Source organism: Struthio camelus, unplaced genomic scaffold, assembly GCF_040807025.1.
Source record: "Struthio camelus isolate bStrCam1 unplaced genomic scaffold, bStrCam1.hap1 HAP1_SCAFFOLD_117, whole genome shotgun sequence".
Lineage (NCBI taxonomy): Eukaryota > Metazoa > Chordata > Aves > Struthioniformes > Struthionidae > Struthio > Struthio camelus.
This window is the reverse complement of record NW_027182702.1, coordinates 94,923-115,759: the sequence shown is the minus strand read 5'-3', so window position 1 is coordinate 115,759 and position 20,837 is coordinate 94,923. Positions and strand designations below refer to the sequence as shown.

General features: G+C 56.1%; 2 long non-coding RNA genes across 2 annotated transcripts; both read right to left on the bottom strand.

Moving 5' to 3' along the window:
- Positions 1 to 333: 333 nt before the first annotated feature.
- On the bottom strand, positions 334 to 1,859 carry LOC138065179 (uncharacterized). The gene is made up of 3 exons (XR_011138308.1): positions 1,765 to 1,859; positions 1,184 to 1,322; positions 334 to 391 (listed from the first exon to the last, which is right to left on the bottom strand). It is a non-coding gene; the product is annotated as an uncharacterized lncRNA (long non-coding RNA).
- Positions 1,860 to 13,126: 11,267 nt separating this feature from the next.
- On the bottom strand, positions 13,127 to 14,652 carry LOC138065184 (uncharacterized). The gene is made up of 3 exons (XR_011138313.1): positions 14,558 to 14,652; positions 13,977 to 14,115; positions 13,127 to 13,184 (listed from the first exon to the last, which is right to left on the bottom strand). It is a non-coding gene; the product is annotated as an uncharacterized lncRNA (long non-coding RNA).
- Between the last annotated feature and the right edge of the window lie 6,185 nt (positions 14,653 to 20,837).

Here is a 20,837-nt window from a genome sequence, read left to right as displayed (position 1 = left end):
AGCGCCTCCTCTTGTGAGAATGACCGCCTGGTCCCCTTCCGTTTAGCTTCTCCCGCTCTTCGGTGCCAGAGCGCTCTCTCTTCCTCCGGCAGGGCTCCGGGGAAGGTTTTGGCGAGTCGCGTCTTTCGTCGGATGAAGGAACAGGCTTGCTTAGGTCCTCATCCTCCCGAGCGCTGCAGAGACCGTCAGGCTGCCACGCAGTCTGAGGTGCAGGCCGTTTGTTTGGAACGCTGAGAGCCATCTCCCGTTTCTCGGAGGGATCGAGAACGGAAGGCCTGGCAGTTGCCCAGGTTTGGACGCCAGCTGCTGGTAGAGCTGATGATGGCCTTTGGAGGGTGACACCATTGGGCTCCTCTTTCAGGGCTCCGTTTCTGTTGGAACCGTCTGAGCTCTGTATTTCAAAAGAAGAGAGTGTAAGAGGGCTCTGTGCAAACACACAGCTTTGAAAAGCCCTAAACACAAACCCCTCCTGCCAGATACTCCTACAGATTGCCTCGGGAGCTGAGCGGAAGGAAAACCACAACCCTGCTTTAGCTCGGAGTGCGAGGCCAAGGCGGGTGCTACTTTTCAGTCCTGCTTTTGGTTTTCTGCATATTGGAAGCAAATGAGCATCCTTTTTGAAAGCCCATCCAAACAGCTGAGCACGGATTAAAGATGTTCCTAAGTCTCGCTCTCTCGCTCTCCTCCTCTAAGCTTGACGTGTGTACGGATGTATGCGCGTCCATTTTTCCCCTTCACGCTGCCCCTGACAACCCGAGCATAACTGTTCAAGTGCTCAGGAAGAAGCCCTTTTGGTTTTGCTGTCTCAGCTAAAGGGACAGCACTAAAAAGAAGCCCAGCAATCCGGCCTTCTTGTCTTGATTTGAGCACGACCTGCCTCTACTTCCAGCGTCTCTCGGCGCTTCAGGAAGCGGAGCTGGAGGCAAAGAAGCAGCAGGGCTGCAAACAATTTAGCATTAGCCACTGTTTGAGTGATTCTGGCTGCAGCAGCAGGAGAGCTGTGAAGAAAGCTGCAGTGCGAGGAGGGGGGGGAAAACACAATGCAGACGCTACCTACCCCCCACCCCCACCCCACCCCCACCCCCACCACCAAAAAAAAAAAAAAGAGGAAAAGAAAGAGAAAAATCCCACTCTCATTTTGGTGCCTTCATCCTTCCCTCTCTCTCTCTTCCCTGCCAGTTACCTTCATCGTAGGAGGAGGAGGATGGGGTCCCGTAAATCCAGCCTGCTTATTATCAGCCCCCGGCTGAGCAAGGAACGAACGGGGAGAAGCTGGCACGGGTGTGTAAGAAGCGCCTTCTGCAGGTGTCTCACCGCGGCACCTTGGGAAACAACAGTGAGCTCAGTTGAGAGATGTTCTGTCAGCCTCCGCTTGGGCTAAGCCCCATCCTATCACGCTGTAGGAGCAGCTGATCGGCCATACTGAAAACGTAACCAAGACTACGAGCTGAAAATTAGGCGATGGTCTTCCTACCACGGCTGCCCCTTTCAGAGCAAGAACTCATCATCCTCACACCACCTCTGGCCTTAATTGTGCCTCTTTTCGGCATTCGCCTGCTACAGAGAGCGCCTCCGTAACAAGTTACGCGAGTGCAGCAGCTTAAGGCCAAGCAATGAAGGCCAAGAAAGGGCACGGGGACTTCCAGATTAGACAGAACGGAAGTCTACAAATAGCCCTTTCCTCCCGGGACAGAAAGAGAAACGCGTCAGAGGAGAAGAAGAGAAGCATCAGTAGCGTGAAAAGGAAACGCATGCTGAACCCACCTGACATAAAAAAGTAAATACGCCTGCTGGCTGAGAACGGTGCCGATGTTGCGAAGGACGACCGAGGCATCGTTCATCTCATACCACAGTCCGTTACTGGCCTGCAAATAAAGGCAGTGAGACATGGGACGAGTCCTTTCCCCCTAAAAAACAGTGGTTGCCGGTAGCCTTCTGGGGCAAGCCTCTCTTCACCAGCACAGGTTTTACCCTGCAAGAAACGAAGCTGATGCTTACCTTGGTGAAGCAGAAATAGTGTCCCGCGTGGCCGCTGCCACCTCTGTGCACCAGGACCGCATATAAGGCGTAGAGGACTGGTTCGCCGACTGGCTGAGACATGTATGCTCGAAGGTCCAAATACTCCGGATATTTCACGTGCTGAGGACAGAGCAAGAAGACCCCAAACTCATCTGGGAATACTTCACGAAAGAGCCGGAGAAAAACCCTGCTAAGAACACGGACCGGAAGTTGAGGCAGACCTTTCTTTGGCTCGTCAGAAAGAGGTCTTCCCAGGGACAACAGGTAACAATTTCAGGTGCAGAGAACCGTTCTCGGCAACATCAGCTCTTTAAGAGCAGAGCATATGCTTATCGTCCCACGGGAACTGTGCTGTTCCCCCAAGAGCAAGAGCCAGACCTACTTCTTGTACTGAGTCTTCCCAGACATCTACCGCCTCTGTACTTGCAGGCGGCAGACATTAACAGCTTTTCTAGAAGCGTGCTCTGCTCTGGGAAATCTCCCTCCCCAAGAGGACGGATTCGCTTCACAATTGTAGAGCTACCTTGCTAATCTTTCCGCCGGTGAAATCGGCAAATCTTTTCAGGGCTATGGTGAGAACGCTGGAAGAGCGATGGATCGTAAACCTCTTGGACGCAGCAACCATCTGTTCACACCTGCAAAGCGAGCACGGGCAAGTGTTTATAGGCATCTTTCCCTCCCCCGCCTCCCGCCAAAAGCCAAACACGTTTCCGCGTCTCTCGCACGCTCCTCCCAGTGCAATGCTCTGTCCTCGCGTAAGCGGGTGCTTCTTTTCAGAAAGCCACCCGCTGCCTTTCAGCCTTGCTCATGCAGAGACCGTAGCAGGATGCTTGAGGACACCGCGATACGCGCTGGGAAGGTTCTCTTTGGGCAGCCACACAAAAGCCTGAGTGCGCGTAGCCCGGCTGCGCGCCCCCCCCAAAAGCGAGGCTTGCCAACAACTCCTAACGCAGCAGGAAGGCGACTCTTCCCACTAGAGCGCGGTTCCAGAATGTAATGCAATGCCGGGGGATGTTCCCTGGTACGCAGAAGTGGCTCCTTCTAAGTCAAGCAGAATGACAAAGATGCCTCTCTTAAAAGCAAATGTACTGTTTGCCAAGCTCTGGGTGACTTCAGGGTATTAGCTCTACAACCAAAAGGTGCGCCTCGCTGTCTCGTTTGCCTGTCTCAATTGAGTCAAAGGCTAGCTCATGCTCTGAGACAGGCCCTACATTTCAGCCGGGCTCTCCTATTAAGATGTCGTTAGGAAGAATCTTACTTGCTGCATTTGTAGCAGTTTTCACCATCCAGCCGTTCAGGTCTCACAAATTCCTCCAGAGCTGCGGGGACAGAGGAGGCTGCCTGGATGCGGAAGAAAGCAGGGCACTGAGCTCCTGGAAACTCAAATCCCAACCCGCCCCGAGTATTTTGCCACAGGGCCTCCCTCCTTCACCCAGGGGGAGACCGTCGGCTTTAGAACGCCACAAGTGGCAAGAACAAACCCTCAGAGCTCGGGCCCTTCAGCCACCGATCCAAAACGGCTTACCTGTATCTCCAAAGGGATGTCGAGGAACGCCTCGTAGGACTCCGACACTGCTTGGCAGCTCAAGCACGTTACTGCAAGCCAAACAGCAGCACGTCACAAAATGTGAAGGAGACTCCCTTTGCCCGCTTAAACCGTTAAGACCCACTCCTCCCGTCACACCGTTAAGCTCTTTGCGACAAACGGGCACAAAGGCACCGAGCAGTTCTAAGGACAGTCCTCGTTTGAAAAAGTACCTCTGGAGCGCAGAAATCCTCCAAAGATTTGGTGAATGACCGTGGTAGCTTGCGACGACGCGTCCAAGCTGGAAACAAATTATCATCAGAGCTCAGAAGAGCCTGCTTGTCTACGAAAAGCCGGAACAAAGGTTTTCGCGTAGGGTAGGACACGAAGGCGACAAAAGCGCTCGAGAACACTGAAAGGTCGAGGTGTTTCTGCTTACTCGGTGCTTCCATTCAAACAAGCCGTCTGCATAGCAGCCACGGTGCAGCGTAAGAATTCGTGAGCATCTTCCTGTCGGCCAAAATGGAAATGCTCCCCGATTCCTAATGAACACCAAGGGTACAAGGTCTAGCTCATCAAAAGGGACAGAACGCTTCCCTTTCTACAAGCGCTCTCTCGCCCTTAAAAAATTGAACTCTCCAAACCCTTTGCACCCGTGACATAGCCCTCTGAAAACGCAGACGTTTCTACAGAGGGAGAACGCCCTCTGCAATGACTTACGCCTAAGGTCCTTGAAGACAGCCGTAGGCTTGATGGCATCCTCAGAGCAGAGCAGGACCTGGTTAACGTGCGTTTCCATTGTACACATCATGCAGAAGCCTCGCTCGCGACCTGCCAAGAGTCAAGGAAGAACCCACCTCAGTCTGGTGAAAGACGCGCCCCTGTGGAAAACCCTAAGCAACAGCAACCTTGAAGTTGTAAGTGCAGCCTCTGCTCTCCGTTCTACGCTCTCTTCTCCTCAGCTGCCAAGAGCCCAGTCCGTGTGCATAAGCACTAGCCAGGAAGTCTGTAGTAGTAGCCCACATCTTCTGAGGAAGCACCTGCTAACGGACTGCTGCCAAGTCCTCTTTTGCCGGTAGCGTCCCAGGACTTTGCACGCCACAGAAGAGCACAACAGGCGAGGCAAGCCTATTTGACCCTGACGAAGCAGCCTTAAGAGAGACTGAGCGTTAGCTTCGGCGCGCTGCTCTTGGGTGAGCTACGCGATACGGCGCTAAGAATCCTTTGGGAGAAAGGGCAGGTTCAAGTAACGCGTGTGTAGGTACTTCCACCCTCCTTGCTCGCCAAAGGATGCTTAATTGCAAGACGTCTTGTAAACAAGGCGCCAACAGGGCCTAATTTCTCCGAGCATGGACTAAGACACCAGACCGGGAAGCACACAGGTGCCTGTGTCAGAACAGACCTACGTGCATACGACCAAAGGCCGCTAGGCTCCCATCGGTTCCACAGAAGAATAACTTCCAAAGAACACAAGCCCAAGGCTTGGAAAAATAAGGTCTGATTTGAGCCTCAATGAAACTCTGGGTTTCCAGACAGTCATCCCACAGAAATCTCTATCCGAGTTCACACCAGACTAGCTCACATCATTGCTTTCACGGCGGTCTGCCCTAGCTTCCGTCTTCCAACGGTTCAGCACTGACCACTCACAGCACTCGGGCGTTATGGAAACGCGGCTGGGAAGGACCGCTGAGAACCTGAGCTGCCCTCCTCCTGAACGTTATCATCTTTCTGCCAGTCGGAAACCCACGGGCCAAACATTCATGGAGCGCATCACTTCCCAATGCCCTTGATCTTTCACAGGAGGGAAGAAAGGATCCTTCCTTGACGTTTGAGCACAGTGCATTAAGTGAAAGCAAGCCCTCCATCAGCTAGCCTGAGCGCGTCGCAAAGGCACGATGAAAAGCCGGTGCGCGCCCCCCACCCCACCCCCCCACCCCACCCCCCTGCCCTGCCCCCCCCCTCACCCCCCCGCAGGGAAAATAGGACATTTCAGAGAGTCACTTCACAGAGTCGCTGTTCTGCTCTTTGACCTGCAGAGCTGTCCCAGAGGTTGCAAGCAACATGCTCGGAAGTACTCACACGACTGGCTGTGTTCCCTGGAAAGCATGTAATTGGCGAGAGGCGGAGTGTAGGTCAAACACTGTAGAACCGAGTTGAGGAAACACGTATTGCCCAGGTTGTGCAGTCCAGCTCCAACACTTTGCCTTTGCCGCCACTCCACAGAAATCTTCTCGGGTGGGAAAAGCATCCTTTGTGGCGGAGCAGGTCCGTCAGTAACGACTGCAAGAGAACGCTAGCGTCAAAGAGACTGCACCCCTTTGTTTTACGAACGGAGGCTGCAAAGGTAGTGTTCTGGACAGGAGCCCCCAGAAGAACCAGCTGTAATCGAGAACACGAGCACGTAGTCGAGACAGCCCATGCCTCAAGTTTGCTGCTCAGCACACAGCTGGGGAAAAGCGTTTACTCCTCTGTTTTCCTTTTCCTCCTGGGCAACCACTACTACTCGGGCTTCAGGAACTTCGGCCAAGTCCCTTCCATCTCGAGGCTCCGCTCTGCTTGTTAGTCTAATTCTTCTGTCCTTCTTCCTTAGCCTGACCTGAACCGCAAGCTCACGCTGGCAATTACATGGCAATACGTGGAGGAGCTAAGGCCAAAAAAGAGGCCAGCAACCCTCCGAGGAGCAGAGCTCTTTCCAGGCAGTGTTGCCTTCAACTGTCGGAGGCGCACACACCTGGAGAAGCCTGTGTATTGCCACAAAGCTCCCTCCCCAGCAGCCACCGCAGCTTGTCAACCTCGCACAGTTCAGCTTTGCAACGCTAGCCGCTCCCGCTGTCCCAGGGCAGTCACACCATTAACCTTTACTCTTGAAGTCTGTACTCACAGGAGTAGCTCCTTTCGGGGCCAGCTCCTGCAGCTGGTACCTGACCCCAGCTTGCAGAGCCTGACTTCATTTCTGTCGGACACGACTCCGACTCAAAAACAAACGCGCTCGGCTAGCCAGAAGGCGCGCTCAGCCCACGCTCGCTTCCGCCAGCGCGACTGCAAGCGCCCTGGCAGAGAGCGCGCCACGAGCTGCTGCGCCGCGGCCCTCTCTGCCGCACAGCGACCCCAGCTCTGTGGGCCATTGTGACGGCGGGCAGCTCGGCCAAGGAGGCGGCCAGCTCGCAGCAGCTGAGCGGGCCGGGCCCGATCCGGCGCACCCAATCGGATCGCAGCGTGCCAGTGGCAGGCGGGTGCTGGGGGCAGCATGGCCCCACCCCTCCTCATGAGGGGGAGGCCGCGGGGGAGGCGCGCTCACCTCGGCGCCCCAAGGGCAGCCCCCGCCCCAAGGGCCCCAAGGGCCCCCGGGCGTCGCCCGCCCCGCGGCCTGCGGCCTGCGGCCGCTGCGCTGCCCCGCTGGCGGCAGGGGCGGGGGCTGGGCTCCCGCCCGCACAGCTGACACCTCTTTCCCGGGCCGAAGAAGCCGGACTAAGAAAAAAAAGCACGCTGCTGTCACCGTACCTGCTGTGCCGTTTGGGCTGCCCTGTTCCTGTTGGTGCGGGTTGTCTTTCCCACTCTTGTGGTGCCCCAAACTCTGTCCCTAAGACTTGTAGAGCACAACACCCGCTCTCCTCCAGCTCCCTTTTCCATGCATTTGGTCTAGGTCAGGAGGGGAAGCAAGCCCCTCATTCTGCACTACAGAGAAACACCTTCAACAGCCCTTAAGAGCAAGCCTGTTGGAAGACCCTGCAACGCCAAACAACTTTTAAGGCGTTCTTGGAGCAGCCGCACAATTTCACCTGTCTCCAGGAATTAGCGGAAAAGCCTGGCGCCATTACACGTTAGCACTAGTGCGCCTCCTCATCAGTGCGAGCACGCTTGGACTTTCTCTCTCCGGAAGGCTTTCCCAGGAACGGGGCTGCTCTCTCCTTGCGCCTTCTGGGACGAACTTAGTCCTGTACAATTGCCGCATAAGAGAGTCTTGACAGAACTAACGAGAGCAGCTATTTGACAAATATTTAGCGGGGGTAAGCCGCCTACGTTTCGCGGGCAGCTCCTGTGCTATGGAATTAACGCGTCAGTGTGTCCACAGCAGCTTTGGTTTGGGGGTTCTTCTCATACTGGATTGGGTGTTTTCCATCATTGCCCCAAGCGGTACTGCAGTTTGCCATGGAAAAGAGCGGCTCGACTCTAGATCGGTCTCCAGGCAAATTCAATTCGTTTTGCAATGCTGTAATCAGTCAAACTGCTCGAGCCGGGTGCCTCTTTCGAGGGACCCAGAACAAAAGAAGTCTGAAGAAACTGTCCTCCTTACAGTCTTAGTTCCCCGCCTGCCAGTGAAAGTCTCTTCCAGTCTTCTTTACTGAGTCAGTAAAGTCTCTTTCCTTCGGATCGGTTCACGTCTGCAGCCCGGGACGGTTGCTACGTTGCTGCTTCACGGTGCCTTCACTCGTTGCCGAAGGTTAACCGTTGCTTCTGCTCGTTCTGCTCTGGGTCCTTGAGGGCCGCTTCTAGCTGGTTTTGCAGTCCCATCAGCAGCAATGTCTTTCGCGTTCACTGCCGGTCAGTCCTGCGGCCTGCAGGCTTCATCTCCGTTAGGCCTCGCGCTCAGCTGGGCTAGAGCTAAATTAGCTCCCGTTTCTAACATAACAGTTATGCTAACTGAGGGACCAGTTTCTAACAGGTTCTACCTTGGCTCTTGGAGCTGCTCTGAGGGAAGGTTCCGGATCTGGAAGGGCAAAGCAATGCTTTTGAAGCCAGCCAGCATTTCATGCCAAAGAGAAGCAGGCATAGCCTGAGATGTCTCCAGGAGAGAGATGCTAACAGATTCCTGGCGCGGTGACACTACTTTCATTTGCGGGAGCTCTGTGCAGAGGGAACGGCTCTCTGTGACCGACTGCCCCCGCTCCCCCGCTGCTTTCTTCAAAGCACTCAGTGGCGGTAGCTTCTGTTTGGCTGAAGCTGGTCAGGCGAACACTCGCAGGCCTGGCACGGCAGAGCTGCTCCTGCGTGGGGCACGCTTGGAGGGTGCATTTGGCGTTTCCTCGGCGCTTGATAATGGAGAGCCTCACTGGGTAGGCAAGGTAGCACTGGGTAGGCAGGAAAGGTAACTCCCTGCCTGAAGTCCTGGGCTCCATAAATAATCCCTCCTACCTGCTCAGACGTCCAAGGCGGCTGCATGTCATAGTTTGCCTGTGAAACAGAGCAAAAGAGTCACCAGGTCTCTGAACTCTGTCAGGAGGAGCTGTGAGGAGGGGAAATCTCCTGGTTCCTGTGACTGTACAGGAGAGCAGACTTTTATCAGGCATAACCCGCAAGCAATCACCTTCCCTCTAACGTTGCCATTAACTCGGGCCACGGAGGGGCAGCGCAGGCGTTACTCTACCGGGAGAGGGTTAGTGTTCAGGGTTTGCCCTTTCGGTGTCCCGTTAGGGCCTAGCGCGTTTTGGCTAGGGGCTACGGGTTGGCACTCGCCTTTTCGGGGTAGGGATCGGGGGAGGCTTGGGGGAGGGTTCAGAGCTCTGCCTACGGCTGCTGGTAAGTGGTTAGGGCATGGGCTAGCCTTTTGGGTTCGGGCTAGGGCTCAGGGTGAGCCCGGTGTGGCAGGGACTTCAGGGGCGGGATCGGGGGGGGGCCTGGGGTGAGAGGGAGGCTAAGGGGTTACCAGGTTGGGCTTGGGCTGGGCGGAGAGGGTGTGGGGCTAGGGATTAGAGCAGGGGCTCGGGGGAGGGCTGGGTGGGGGGGGAAGGGACTGGGGTCAGGGCAGGGCTTCAGGGTCGGGGTTAGCGGCAGGCAGGGCAGGGCAGGACAGGGCAGGGCAGGGGCCTAAGCAAAGGGCTCTCACAGGCCCTGTGCCATGCGCGCCGCCCTCACCGCAGGGCCCCTCACCGCCCCCAGCTCTGCCGTCTGCGTGGGCGCAGCTCTCCGGAGGCCGCCCTGCGTGCCCTGGCGCACCTGCCTCTAGCGCTGGTGGGCAGCGTCTGGGGCCGGCGTGCGGAGGCCGGGGCTGGCATCAGGCTCGGGGCTGGCACCGAGAGGGCGGGCGGGGAGCGAGCGAGCGAGCGAGCCCCGCGCCTTCCCCGCCACGCTGCCCGGGTCGCCGCCTGCCTGCCAGGCCCCGGCCATCTGCGCGCTGGCTGGCCGAGCAGCAAGCGGTGGGCGGGAGGGGCGGGGCGGGGTGGGGCGGGCCGAGCAGCAAGCGGTGGGCGGGAGGGGAGGGGCGGGGCGCCCCAGGAGCGACATGCAGCCCACCCAGTGGCGCTGCCGCCCGGGCCAAGGGCTGGTGCTGGTGCTGCTGGGCCGGCCGGGCCCCTGGGGGCCCGGGGGCCCGCGGGCAGCGGCAGGGGTGCCTGCTCCGGGGCTGCGCTGGCCCGGTGCCGGCCCTGGCACGGGCCGCCTGCCCCCGTGCCCCCGCGCTAGGCCGCGGCACGGCCCACCTGTGCCCGGTGGGCCCCGCTTTGCTCCATCCCTCCCCAGTTCGGTGTGTCTGGTGCCTTTGCCTTGGCTGCCGTGGCCACGCGTGGCTGTGTCGCCGGGACTGCCTGCGTGCCAGTGGCCCTGCGCCCCAAAGTGCCCCCTCGCTAGCCAGCTGGGCCTGACTGGATTTCCCTTTGCCTTATGCAGTTGCTCGACATCTTTTTTTTTTTTTCTTTTTCTTTTCCCTTTAGCCTCGCTTCCTCCACCCAGCCCCAGTGAAGCACAAGCAGCTTCTGATCAGACGTGCTGACACTTGACCTGCCCGAGCAGCAGAGTGGCTTGCTGCTCGCACTCCTGCCACGCGCTCCCACGGCGCCCCATTCGGGCCTTAGCTCCTGCCAGGCCTGGGGCGCCAGCGGGAGCTCTGCTACCCATCGGCATTACCGGCACCTTTGGAAAAAAGCACGCCTAATGGAAGCGAACAGGGGAAAAAAGTTGCTTCTTTGCGTGGTAAAATTCCGTACAGAAGTCTGAAGCACCGCTAAGGACTGGCTTTTGGTTTGATGGTCATTTTATTGTTTTGAGAATCAAAACAAGCTTTTCAAGCTTGGCTTGGCAATGTTATTGTTTTGAGCATGGCGATCTGTTGCTTTTGGTGGTAAGTTGCGGTGCTGGCGGCAAGGTTAGTCAGAGTCCTGAAGGCTCCCGCCAGCAAGCTCGGCATCGGAAAGGCAAGAGGCAGCAGGGTCACTCCCTGTCATGACATTCAGCCCAAGCCCATCTGCTCAGCGGTTTGCTTTTCTAGAAAGCAAAGACCCGAGCCTGCGCACAGCTCGACGTGCGCCGTGACTCCGGCACTGAACGGGCTCGAGAGGAAGGCGGCCAAAAGCCTTCGAGGAAAACCGACTGCCTTTCAGGTCCGGGCTAAGGCGGGTGTTCTGCGCAGAAGAGCAGGACACAGCTACCTGCTTTCCTGGCACCCGCTAGACCTTAGGCACGTGCAATGTGGTGGCAGTCCCGCCTTCTTTCCCAGCAGCCCTTCAAAAACGGAAACAAGCAAGCAAGCAAATCACAGACGCTTTTTGTTGTTGTTTTTAATCAAGGCAGAATATTTGGCAGCTAGGGCCTACTGGACAGCTTTCCGCTGGCAAGCATTCCGAAAGTATTGCAAAGCATAGTCTCTGCTTGAATAAAAAGGAATCCCGCCACCTTCCTGGGGCCCCTTCCCTTCCATCTCCCCGCGGGATGGGGTGGAGCTCTGTTGGTTGCTTTCACCTGCACGGGAAGGCTGCCCGTCCCCGTGGCGTTGTCTGCCGCCACGGGTTCTGGCTTGCTCACGTACAAAGCCGTCTGCAGGAAGGGATTCTTCCTTCTCCTCCCGTGTGTGCTTCTGGAAACGAGGATCTGAGCGTTCCAAGAAGCTCTCCAGCTTCTTGAGGGGGGTCTCCTCTTTTCCTGACGCTTGCCATTGTCCACGGGGAGCTCAGAGAAACCCAAGTCCTACTGTCTGAAGGAAACAGGCAAGTTAAGAACAGAAAAAACAGGGGTGGCACTTGATGCCTCTACGGGACTGTCTCGTATCATACATTTCTACTGCAGGGGCTGATGTGCAGCGCATCAGCTGCCCTGCGGTTAATTTCCGTACGTCTGCCTTACTAGGAAGCGTAAACCCTGAGAGGTCGAGCGGGCATTAGGTCCTGGCTTGTAGACAAATCGTTAATCAAGGCTAGTTCCGGAATACGAGCACCTGAAAACAGTCACTCTCGTAGCCTTCCCAAGAACTGCGTGCAGATGGCATTCTGACCATGTGGTCCTGATCTAAAGGTTTAATGCAAGTCGGCAGTATCTTCCCTAGCCTCTCTGGATCAAGCTGTCAACGCGACCCCCAGAGAGAGTCCCCCCGCGCGCCCCTCCCCCCCGCCCGCCCGCCCCTAAAGAGCTTGGAAGGAATAACAGGGCAGGCAAGAGAGACAGCCCCAAGAGAACGAGGAACAAATTGCTCGTTTTGCTGTAGCCCTTGCTTACTTGTAAGCCTTCTCTCGACGTTTATCTTTGGCCTTCTTGCGCTTCTTGACCTTCTCGTACTTTTTTCCTTTTTGGATCACCTGAAAGCTCTTGTCTCGATCCGTCCCCGTTTCTCTTCCGTTTTGCTGCCGCTCCCTTCTGCACGGGGGTGGTCTCTTCTCAAGAGGCGGGTGCGGATGTGATTCTAACTACGCGGGCCCGTTCTAAAGTGCCGCCCCAGCTCGGCCGTATCTTCCCTGTCTTCGCCTCATCAGCCTACCAACGTGATCCCCGGACAGACTCCGCACTACTGAGCGCTTTTTAAAGCAAACTGGGCGGACAAGAGAAAGAGCCAGAAAAGAACGAGGCACAAACTGCCGGAATCTCTTGTCTCGCTCTTTCTCCGTTTCGCTTCTGTTTTGCTGTCGCTCCCTTCGGCGTGGCGATGTCCTCTTTTTCTGCTTCTTTGCTTTCCAGTCTTCCGGGGAGAGCCCTCCAAAGCAGAAGGAACTGACGCAGGCGGAAGCGCGTGTCTTTGAGGAGAGTGTTTTTCAGACTGCTGCTCCGGAACGGAACAGGGGCGCGAGTCTGCTCTGTGGCTGCGGAAGCGACGCACGTCTTCCCCTCCGGAGAGCGACGGCAGGTGGAGCCACCTGCTTTGGCAAGAAGGCTCGTGGCTTGGCCTGTCTTGTTGTGTTCGTCCTCCGCTTCGGGATCTGTATCGAGGCCGTTTTCCTGAGCTTCTGCCCTTACCTGGGCAGTTTCTGTCACGACGGGAAGACGTGCGCCTGCTTCCATTGCAGTGCCGCTGCTTCTGGCAGCTGTGCTTGTTTCTTTCCAGCCTGCAAGAGCGCCTCCTCTTGTGAGAATGACCGCCTGGTCCCCTTCCGTTTAGCTTCTCCCGCTCTTCGGTGCCAGAGCGCTCTCTCTTCCTCCGGCAGGGCTCCGGGGAAGGTTTTGGCGAGTCGCGTCTTTCGTCGGATGAAGGAACAGGCTTGCTTAGGTCCTCATCCTCCCGAGCGCTGCAGAGACCGTCAGGCTGCCACGCAGTCTGAGGTGCAGGCCGTTTGTTTGGAACGCTGAGAGCCATCTCCCGTTTCTCGGAGGGATCGAGAACGGAAGGCCTGGCAGTTGCCCAGGTTTGGACGCCAGCTGCTGGTAGAGCTGATGATGGCCTTTGGAGGGTGACACCATTGGGCTCCTCTTTCAGGGCTCCGTTTCTGTTGGAACCGTCTGAGCTCTGTATTTCAAAAGAAGAGAGTGTAAGAGGGCTCTGTGCAAACACACAGCTTTGAAAAGCCCTAAACACAAACCCCTCCTGCCAGATACTCCTACAGATTGCCTCGGGAGCTGAGCGGAAGGAAAACCACAACCCTGCTTTAGCTCGGAGTGCGAGGCCAAGGCGGGTGCTACTTTTCAGTCCTGCTTTTGGTTTTCTGCATATTGGAAGCAAATGAGCATCCTTTTTGAAAGCCCATCCAAACAGCTGAGCACGGATTAAAGATGTTCCTAAGTCTCGCTCTCTCGCTCTCCTCCTCTAAGCTTGACGTGTGTACGGATGTATGCGCGTCCATTTTTCCCCTTCACGCTGCCCCTGACAACCCGAGCATAACTGTTCAAGTGCTCAGGAAGAAGCCCTTTTGGTTTTGCTGTCTCAGCTAAAGGGACAGCACTAAAAAGAAGCCCAGCAATCCGGCCTTCTTGTCTTGATTTGAGCACGACCTGCCTCTACTTCCAGCGTCTCTCGGCGCTTCAGGAAGCGGAGCTGGAGGCAAAGAAGCAGCAGGGCTGCAAACAATTTAGCATTAGCCACTGTTTGAGTGATTCTGGCTGCAGCAGCAGGAGAGCTGTGAAGAAAGCTGCAGTGCGAGGAGGGGGGGGAAAACACAATGCAGACGCTACCTACCCCCCACCCCCACCCCACCCCCACCCCCACCACCAAAAAAAAAAAAAAGAGGAAAAGAAAGAGAAAAATCCCACTCTCATTTTGGTGCCTTCATCCTTCCCTCTCTCTCTCTTCCCTGCCAGTTACCTTCATCGTAGGAGGAGGAGGATGGGGTCCCGTAAATCCAGCCTGCTTATTATCAGCCCCCGGCTGAGCAAGGAACGAACGGGGAGAAGCTGGCACGGGTGTGTAAGAAGCGCCTTCTGCAGGTGTCTCACCGCGGCACCTTGGGAAACAACAGTGAGCTCAGTTGAGAGATGTTCTGTCAGCCTCCGCTTGGGCTAAGCCCCATCCTATCACGCTGTAGGAGCAGCTGATCGGCCATACTGAAAACGTAACCAAGACTACGAGCTGAAAATTAGGCGATGGTCTTCCTACCACGGCTGCCCCTTTCAGAGCAAGAACTCATCATCCTCACACCACCTCTGGCCTTAATTGTGCCTCTTTTCGGCATTCGCCTGCTACAGAGAGCGCCTCCGTAACAAGTTACGCGAGTGCAGCAGCTTAAGGCCAAGCAATGAAGGCCAAGAAAGGGCACGGGGACTTCCAGATTAGACAGAACGGAAGTCTACAAATAGCCCTTTCCTCCCGGGACAGAAAGAGAAACGCGTCAGAGGAGAAGAAGAGAAGCATCAGTAGCGTGAAAAGGAAACGCATGCTGAACCCACCTGACATAAAAAAGTAAATACGCCTGCTGGCTGAGAACGGTGCCGATGTTGCGAAGGACGACCGAGGCATCGTTCATCTCATACCACAGTCCGTTACTGGCCTGCAAATAAAGGCAGTGAGACATGGGACGAGTCCTTTCCCCCTAAAAAACAGTGGTTGCCGGTAGCCTTCTGGGGCAAGCCTCTCTTCACCAGCACAGGTTTTACCCTGCAAGAAACGAAGCTGATGCTTACCTTGGTGAAGCAGAAATAGTGTCCCGCGTGGCCGCTGCCACCTCTGTGCACCAGGACCGCATATAAGGCGTAGAGGACTGGTTCGCCGACTGGCTGAGACATGTATGCTCGAAGGTCCAAATACTCCGGATATTTCACGTGCTGAGGACAGAGCAAGAAGACCCCAAACTCATCTGGGAATACTTCACGAAAGAGCCGGAGAAAAACCCTGCTAAGAACACGGACCGGAAGTTGAGGCAGACCTTTCTTTGGCTCGTCAGAAAGAGGTCTTCCCAGGGACAACAGGTAACAATTTCAGGTGCAGAGAACCGTTCTCGGCAACATCAGCTCTTTAAGAGCAGAGCATATGCTTATCGTCCCACGGGAACTGTGCTGTTCCCCCAAGAGCAAGAGCCAGACCTACTTCTTGTACTGAGTCTTCCCAGACATCTACCGCCTCTGTACTTGCAGGCGGCAGACATTAACAGCTTTTCTAGAAGCGTGCTCTGCTCTGGGAAATCTCCCTCCCCAAGAGGACGGATTCGCTTCACAATTGTAGAGCTACCTTGCTAATCTTTCCGCCGGTGAAATCGGCAAATCTTTTCAGGGCTATGGTGAGAACGCTGGAAGAGCGATGGATCGTAAACCTCTTGGACGCAGCAACCATCTGTTCACACCTGCAAAGCGAGCACGGGCAAGTGTTTATAGGCATCTTTCCCTCCCCCGCCTCCCGCCAAAAGCCAAACACGTTTCCGCGTCTCTCGCACGCTCCTCCCAGTGCAATGCTCTGTCCTCGCGTAAGCGGGTGCTTCTTTTCAGAAAGCCACCCGCTGCCTTTCAGCCTTGCTCATGCAGAGACCGTAGCAGGATGCTTGAGGACACCGCGATACGCGCTGGGAAGGTTCTCTTTGGGCAGCCACACAAAAGCCTGAGTGCGCGTAGCCCGGCTGCGCGCCCCCCCCAAAAGCGAGGCTTGCCAACAACTCCTAACGCAGCAGGAAGGCGACTCTTCCCACTAGAGCGCGGTTCCAGAATGTAATGCAATGCCGGGGGATGTTCCCTGGTACGCAGAAGTGGCTCCTTCTAAGTCAAGCAGAATGACAAAGATGCCTCTCTTAAAAGCAAATGTACTGTTTGCCAAGCTCTGGGTGACTTCAGGGTATTAGCTCTACAACCAAAAGGTGCGCCTCGCTGTCTCGTTTGCCTGTCTCAATTGAGTCAAAGGCTAGCTCATGCTCTGAGACAGGCCCTACATTTCAGCCGGGCTCTCCTATTAAGATGTCGTTAGGAAGAATCTTACTTGCTGCATTTGTAGCAGTTTTCACCATCCAGCCGTTCAGGTCTCACAAATTCCTCCAGAGCTGCGGGGACAGAGGAGGCTGCCTGGATGCGGAAGAAAGCAGGGCACTGAGCTCCTGGAAACTCAAATCCCAACCCGCCCCGAGTATTTTGCCACAGGGCCTCCCTCCTTCACCCAGGGGGAGACCGTCGGCTTTAGAACGCCACAAGTGGCAAGAACAAACCCTCAGAGCTCGGGCCCTTCAGCCACCGATCCAAAACGGCTTACCTGTATCTCCAAAGGGATGTCGAGGAACGCCTCGTAGGACTCCGACACTGCTTGGCAGCTCAAGCACGTTACTGCAAGCCAAACAGCAGCACGTCACAAAATGTGAAGGAGACTCCCTTTGCCCGCTTAAACCGTTAAGACCCACTCCTCCCGTCACACCGTTAAGCTCTTTGCGACAAACGGGCACAAAGGCACCGAGCAGTTCTAAGGACAGTCCTCGTTTGAAAAAGTACCTCTGGAGCGCAGAAATCCTCCAAAGATTTGGTGAATGACCGTGGTAGCTTGCGACGACGCGTCCAAGCTGGAAACAAATTATCATCAGAGCTCAGAAGAGCCTGCTTGTCTACGAAAAGCCGGAACAAAGGTTTTCGCGTAGGGTAGGACACGAAGGCGACAAAAGCGCTCGAGAACACTGAAAGGTCGAGGTGTTTCTGCTTACTCGGTGCTTCCATTCAAACAAGCCGTCTGCATAGCAGCCACGGTGCAGCGTAAGAATTCGTGAGCATCTTCCTGTCGGCCAAAATGGAAATGCTCCCCGATTCCTAATGAACACCAAGGGTACAAGGTCTAGCTCATCAAAAGGGACAGAACGCTTCCCTTTCTACAAGCGCTCTCTCGCCCTTAAAAAATTGAACTCTCCAAACCCTTTGCACCCGTGACATAGCCCTCTGAAAACGCAGACGTTTCTACGGAGAACGCCCTCTGCAATGACTTACGCCTAAGGTCCTTGAAGACAGCCGTAGGCTTGATGGCATCCTCAGAGCAGAGCAGGACCTGGTTAACGTGCGTTTCCATTGTACACATCATGCAGAAGCCTCGCTCGCGACCTGCCAAGAGTCAAGGAAGAACCCACCTCAGTCTGGTGAAAGACGCGCCCCTGTGGAAAACCCTAAGCAACAGCAACCTTGAAGTTGTAAGTGCAGCCTCTGCTCTCCGTTCTACGCTCTCTTCTCCTCAGCTGCCAAGAGCCCAGTCCGTGTGCATAAGCACTAGCCAGGAAGTCTGTAGTAGTAGCCCACATCTTCTGAGGAAGCACCTGCTAACGGACTGCTGCCAAGTCCTCTTTTGCCGGTAGCGTCCCAGGACTTTGCACGCCACAGAAGAGCACAACAGGCGAGGCAAGCCTATTTGACCCTGACGAAGCAGCCTTAAGAGAGACTGAGCGTTAGCTTCGGCGCGCTGCTCTCGGGTGAGCTACGCGATACGGCGCTAAGAATCCTTTGGGAGAAAGGGCAGGTTCAAGTAACGCGTGTGTAGGTACTTCCACCCTCCTTGCTCGCCAAAGGATGCTTAATTGCAAGACGTCTTGTAAACAAGGCGCCAACAGGGCCTAATTTCTCCGAGCATGGACTAAGACACCAGACCGGGAAGCACACAGGTGCCTGTGTCAGAACAGACCTACGTGCATACGACCAAAGGCCGCTAGGCTCCCATCGGTTCCACAGAAGAATAACTTCCAAAGAACACAAGCCCAAGGCTTGGAAAAATAAGGTCTGATTTGAGCCTCAATGAAACTCTGGGTTTCCAGACAGTCATCCCACAGAAATCTCTATCCGAGTTCACACCAGACTAGCTCACATCATTGCTTTCACGGCGGTCTGCCCTAGCTTCCGTCTTCCAACGGTTCAGCACTGACCACTCACAGCACTCGGGCGTTATGGAAACGCGGCTGGGAAGGACCGCTGAGAACCTGAGCTGCCCTCCTCCTGAACGTTATCATCTTTCTGCCAGTCGGAAACCCACGGGCCAAACATTCATGGAGCGCATCACTTCCCAATGCCCTTGATCTTTCACAGGAGGGAAGAAAGGATCCTTCCTTGACGTTTGAGCACAGTGCATTAAGTGAAAGCAAGCCCTCCATCAGCTAGCCTGAGCGCGTCGCAAAGGCACGATGAAAAGCCGGTGCGCGCCCCCCACCCCACCCCCCCACCCCACCCCCCTGCCCTGCCCCCCCCCTCACCCCCCCGCAGGGAAAATAGGACATTTCAGAGAGTCACTTCACAGAGTCGCTGTTCTGCTCTTTGACCTGCAGAGCTGTCCCAGAGGTTGCAAGCAACATGCTCGGAAGTACTCACACGACTGGCTGTGTTCCCTGGAAAGCATGTAATTGGCGAGAGGCGGAGTGTAGGTCAAACACTGTAGAACCGAGTTGAGGAAACACGTATTGCCCAGGTTGTGCAGTCCAGCTCCAACACTTTGCCTTTGCCGCCACTCCACAGAAATCTTCTCGGGTGGGAAAAGCATCCTTTGTGGCGGAGCAGGTCCGTCAGTAACGACTGCAAGAGAACGCTAGCGTCAAAGAGACTGCACCCCTTTGTTTTACGAACGGAGGCTGCAAAGGTAGTGTTCTGGACAGGAGCCCCCAGAAGAACCAGCTGTAATCGAGAACACGAGCACGTAGTCGAGACAGCCCATGCCTCAAGTTTGCTGCTCAGCACACAGCTGGGGAAAAGCGTTTACTCCTCTGTTTTCCTTTTCCTCCTGGGCAACCACTACTACTCGGGCTTCAGGAACTTCGGCCAAGTCCCTTCCATCTCGAGGCTCCGCTCTGCTTGTTAGTCTAATTCTTCTGTCCTTCTTCCTTAGCCTGACCTGAACCGCAAGCTCACGCTGGCAATTACATGGCAATACGTGGAGGAGCTAAGGCCAAAAAAGAGGCCAGCAACCCTCCGAGGAGCAGAGCTCTTTCCAGGCAGTGTTGCCTTCAACTGTCGGAGGCGCACACACCTGGAGAAGCCTGTGTATTGCCACAAAGCTCCCTCCCCAGCAGCCACCGCAGCTTGTCAACCTCGCACAGTTCAGCTTTGCAACGCTAGCCGCTCCCGCTGTCCCAGGGCAGTCACACCATTAACCTTTACTCTTGAAGTCTGTACTCACAGGAGTAGCTCCTTTCGGGGCCAGCTCCTGCAGCTGGTACCTGACCCCAGCTTGCAGAGCCTGACTTCATTTCTGTCGGACACGACTCCGACTCAAAAACAAACGCGCTCGGCTAGCCAGAAGGCGCGCTCAGCCCACGCTCGCTTCCGCCAGCGCGACTGCAAGCGCCCTGGCAGAGAGCGCGCCACGAGCTGCTGCGCCGCGGCCCTCTCTGCCGCACAGCGACCCCAGCTCTGTGGGCCATTGTGACGGCGGGCAGCTCGGCCAAGGAGGCGGCCAGCTCGCAGCAGCTGAGCGGGCCGGGCCCGATCCGGCGCACCCAATCGGATCGCAGCGTGCCAGTGGCAGGCGGGTGCTGGGGGCAGCATGGCCCCACCCCTCCTCATGAGGGGGAGGCCGCGGGGGAGGCGCGCTCACCTCGGCGCCCCAAGGGCCCCAAGGGCCCCAAGGGCCCCCGGGCGTCGCCCGCCCCGCGGCCTGCGGCCTGCGGCCGCTGCGCTGCCCCGCTGGCGGCAGGGGCGGGGGCTGGGCTCCCGCCCGCACAGCTGACACCTCTTTCCCGGGCCGAAGAAGCCGGACTAAGAAAAAAAAGCACGCTGCTGTCACCGTACCTGCTGTGCCGTTTGGGCTGCCCTGTTCCTGTTGGTGCGGGTTGTCTTTCCCACTCTTGTGGTGCCCCAAACTCTGTCCCTAAGACTTGTAGAGCACAACACCCGCTCTCCTCCAGCTCCCTTTTCCATGCATTTGGTCTAGGTCAGGAGGGGAAGCAAGCCCCTCATTCTGCACTACAGAGAAACACCTTCAACAGCCCTTAAGAGCAAGCCTGTTGGAAGACCCTGCAACGCCAAACAACTTTTAAGGCGTTCTTGGAGCAGCCGCACAATTTCACCTGTCTCCAGGAATTAGCGGAAAAGCCTGGCGCCATTACACGTTAGCACTAGTGCGCCTCCTCATCAGTGCGAGCACGCTTGGACTTTCTCTCTCCGGAAGGCTTTCCCAGGAACGGGGCTGCTCTCTCCTTGCGCCTTCTGGGACGAACTTAGTCCTGTACAATTGCCGCATAAGAGAGTCTTGACAGAACTAACGAGAGCAGCTATTTGACAAATATTTAGCGGGGGTAAGCCGCCTACGTTTCGCGGGCAGCTCCTGTGCTATGGAATTAACGCGTCAGTGTGTCCACAGCAGCTTTGGTTTGGGGGTTCTTCTCATACTGGATTGGGTGTTTTCCATCATTGCCCCAAGCGGTACTGCAGTTTGCCATGGAAAAGAGCGGCTCGACTCTAGATCGGTCTCCAGGCAAATTCAATTCGTTTTGCAATGCTGTAATCAGTCAAACTGCTCGAGCCGGGTGCCTCTTTCGAGGGACCCAGAACAAAAGAAGTCTGAAGAAACTGTCCTCCTTACAGTCTTAGTTCCCCGCCTGCCAGTGAAAGTCTCTTCCAGTCTTCTTTACTGAGTCAGTAAAGTCTCTTTCCTTCGGATCGGTTCACGTCTGCAGCCCGGGACGGTTGCTACGTTGCTGCTTCACGGTGCCTTCACTCGTTGCCGAAGGTTAACCGTTGCTTCTGCTCGTTCTGCTCTGGGTCCTTGAGGGCCGCTTCTAGCTGGTTTTGCAGTCCCATC